The sequence below is a fragment of the Alligator sinensis genome, unplaced genomic scaffold (assembly GCF_000455745.1).
Source record: "Alligator sinensis unplaced genomic scaffold, ASM45574v1 scaffold716_1, whole genome shotgun sequence".
Classification (NCBI taxonomy): domain Eukaryota; kingdom Metazoa; phylum Chordata; order Crocodylia; family Alligatoridae; genus Alligator; species Alligator sinensis.
Window position 1 is genome coordinate 296,961 of NW_005842786.1, and position 3,608 is coordinate 300,568.

Below are 3,608 nucleotides of genomic sequence, written 5' to 3' on the forward strand. Positions count from 1 at the left end.
AGGGCCCGGATCGCTCCTGGCCCGCACACCAAGAAATGTTTAAACAAAAGTTTTCATGGAAAAACAAAAATGTCCTAGAAACTGTCCTACTGGTTTGATAGTGTTGCCAGTTCTGGACATTTTCAAAGGGCCTAGGCCAAGCAGCAGAACTGTGGCTAAGCAGAAGGCCCCAAAGCCTGTTTCTGAATGACTGTAGTGTGAACCTTTGCAGATGTGACAACTAACCTGATCAGCAAAGTAAAGGCAGTCATCAAACACAATTAAACACAGGACAAGGCCTGAAAGGAGCTAAGGGAGGACCATACATTAAATAATCTTATGTTAAAATATTATTAGTAGTGATTGATATAACCAAATGTATAAAATGTTATTTTGCTATAGTAGGTATATTTTTGTTACTTTGCTTAGATAGTTTGTAAAAACAAAAACAGGTTTGTCAGAGAAGACCCATAAACTAAGGTAAGAGGAAACAGGCCATTGCTGAATAATATTTCACAATGGGAAAGAAAGCAGCTAAGAAACCCACTCTCTTTCTTTCCCAAGGATATAAATCCTAACACACTGACACCTTCAAAGTCCACAAGAGATCTAGTTCAATCCAGTTTCAGAAGTTTCATTAAAACAAAGACATGTCAATAAAACCAATCAGAGATCATTTATTAGAATATTAAAACCAGCCATCTATAAATATTGGGCATAGGCTGGAGGGAAATTTGGAGTACCTGGCGAATTCAAGAGGACTGCCAATATGCATGCCACCTCCTCCCACCTCTCAAGTTGTCCCAGCCAGTATAGGTGAGAATCTATGTTGTGCTGTCACAGGTAGCCAGATAGACTTTTGGATACATTTTTGTTTTAATGTTTTAAAGTACAAGCAAGTAAAAGGTTGGTCTGTAGACCTGTTTCTACCTCTCTTATCAGTAGCTTACTCACAAGGAAATGACCTGCCTAGGAAATGACCTGCTGGGTGGCACGGAAGCGGAAAGGGATCTTGGAGTCCTAGTGGACTCCAAGATGAACATGAGTCGTCAGCGTGACGAAGTCATCAGAAAAGCTAATGGCACTTTATCGTGCATCAACAGATGCATGACGAACAGATCCAAGGAGGTGATACTTCCCCTCTATCGGGCACTGGTCAGACCGCAGTTGGAGTACTGCGTGCAGTTTTGGGCGCTGCACTTCAAGAGGGATGTGGATAACCTGGAGAGGTCCAGAGAAGGGCCACTCGTATGGTTAAGGGCTTGCAGGCCAAGCCCTATAAGGAGAGACTAGGGCACCTGGACCTCTTCAGCCTCCACAAGAGAAGGTTGAGAAGCGACCTTGTGGCTGCCTATAAGTTCATCATGGGGGCACAGAAGGGAATTGGTGAGGCTTTATTCACCAAGGCGCCCCCGGGGGTTACAAGAAATAATGGCCATAAGCTAGCAGAGAGCAGATTTAGATTGGACATTAGGAAGAACTTCTTCACAGTTAGAGTGGCCAAAGTCTGGAATGGGCTCCCAAGGGAGGTGGTGCTCTCCCCTATCCTGGGGGTCTTCAGGGGGAGGTTAGATAGGCATCTAGCTGGGGTCATCTAGACCCAGCACTCTTTCCTGCCTATGCAAGGGGTCGGACTCGATGATCTATTGAGGTCCCTTCCGACCCTAACATCTGTGAATCTATGAATAAGGTTACCTGTAATCTGGGTAACAGAGTTCCAAGCCAGGCTTTGGCTCCAGATCTGATTCTCTAATTGAAAATTGAACTTGAGTTATACTGAAAGGATCTGAACACAGTACATTCATGGATGTTGAAGCTAGAAAGTCCCATTAGATCAGTTTGAACTCCTTCTTGCATGATGTACGCCATAGAATTTCAGGTACTCTCCTCTGATACCCTTCATGGATATTAATTTTTTTAATGGACACCTCATAAATGTTTGCTTAAATGAGAAATTAAAGGGACCAGTTACCAAGTTCAGTAGTTCTCAGACGGGGGACTGCAGATCACATATTCATAGATTTCATAGATTGTTAGGGTTTGGAAGGGACCTTGCAGGTCATCGAGTCCAGCCCCCCAATTTTGGCAGGAAGACAACTGGGGTCAAGTGACCCCAGCAAGGTGACTGTCCAGTCTTCTCTTGAAGCAAACTTAAAATCACTGTGTCAAGGACTACCTCAGGCTGCTAAATATGTAAAGGATTCATCTGTAGCACCTGCATTGGCTGGGAATTGAACCCAGATCTCCAGCATGGCAAGTAGGAATTCTACCATTGAGCCACCAATGCTATCAGAGGGCTGCAGAGCTGCTTCTGTTTCCGTGGTGAAATATCTGTCAGTCTTCATTCAGCAAGGTTTCCTGATAGTTGTACATCAGTCTTGGACTGAGTTTTGAGTCCCCAGAGGATATTTTTGGCTAATTACATCAACCACAACAACTGAATTCATCCCTTTTTATCCCAGGTGACTGCTTCAAAGCTTTATTTTTGACAGGTGTTTCTCTATGTTATAATTCAGGCATGATCATATTTACAGATGGCATGACAATGGAAGGAGGGAAGAACATGGAGCAGAACCTTTTCGGGAAATGAGCACAGTGATGCTGTTGACCACAAGGGGAGAACTGGTCTTAATACATATGGAAACTGTTTGCCCAGGGAGAAATAAACAGCAAATGTGTACAGTTGGGACAAAACAAAGCAGCTGAAACAAAGCAGCACATTAAAGCATGTTGGCTTTCATCTTTTCTCTTTAATATTGCTCCCCGATAGTACTTTTATGTCTCATGTAACTAAGCAATATAGTGCCAGTGTGCCATTTTAGAGCAAGAACTGAGGGGTTGACTTGAAGATATAAAGTGATCTACAACTTGATTTAAAAAAGAAAGAACTACTGGGCTAGTCAACTTTATTCTCAGGGCAGTATTGGCTTAGTCTTGTGAGCTGGTACATGTAAATCTGATATCTTTTATTAGATCAACTCAAATAGTCTAATAAAAGATATCAAATTTAATCAGATATCAGGTCTAATAAAAGATATCAGATTTACCCAAAGAACCTTGTCTATGTCCTTAGACCAGTACGGCTACAACCTGTATCCCTGGTACATGTAATGCGCTATGACCATGTGCATTTACATACACCGCAGTTAAGTAGCACTTCTATGCTTAAAATTGATGGCTTCCTTCACTTTAAACCAATGGAGAATGCTCTGAGTAAACAGCAGGTTGTTATACTTCCTGAGTCCAGAATTATAGTCACACATAAAGCCTGAGTATTTTACAAGCAAACCATGCAATTTTGAATACTCACAGGTGCTAATTTTACACATGGAAATTATGATGGCTTATGTGCAGGATTTGAACCAGCAAAGTGCAATGCAAGAAAAAAATATCTATGGATGCACTCACAGGGTTCAGGATGAGGATCTTTCCACAGGAATAACTCCACTCACATGATTAGCGTACTGGTATTCCATGCCTCTGCTTCCCATGTGCTCTGCAAATAGGATCATACATTCAGTGGGATTACTCCTGGGAGTAGAATTACTCACAAGTATTAGTGATTTCAAATCAGCCCCACAAGAGACTTGTTTGGAAATGTATCCTTGCATGCCAATTTTTGAGTATGG

General features: G+C 42.2%; 1 non-coding gene across 1 annotated transcript; it reads right to left on the bottom strand.

Moving 5' to 3' along the window:
* Nucleotides 1–2,195: 2,195 nt before the first annotated feature.
* TRNAG-GCC lies at nt 2,196–2,266 on the bottom strand. Its single transcript has one exon. It is a non-coding gene; the product is annotated as a tRNA-Gly (tRNA).
* Nucleotides 2,267–3,608: the final 1,342 nt, after the last annotated feature.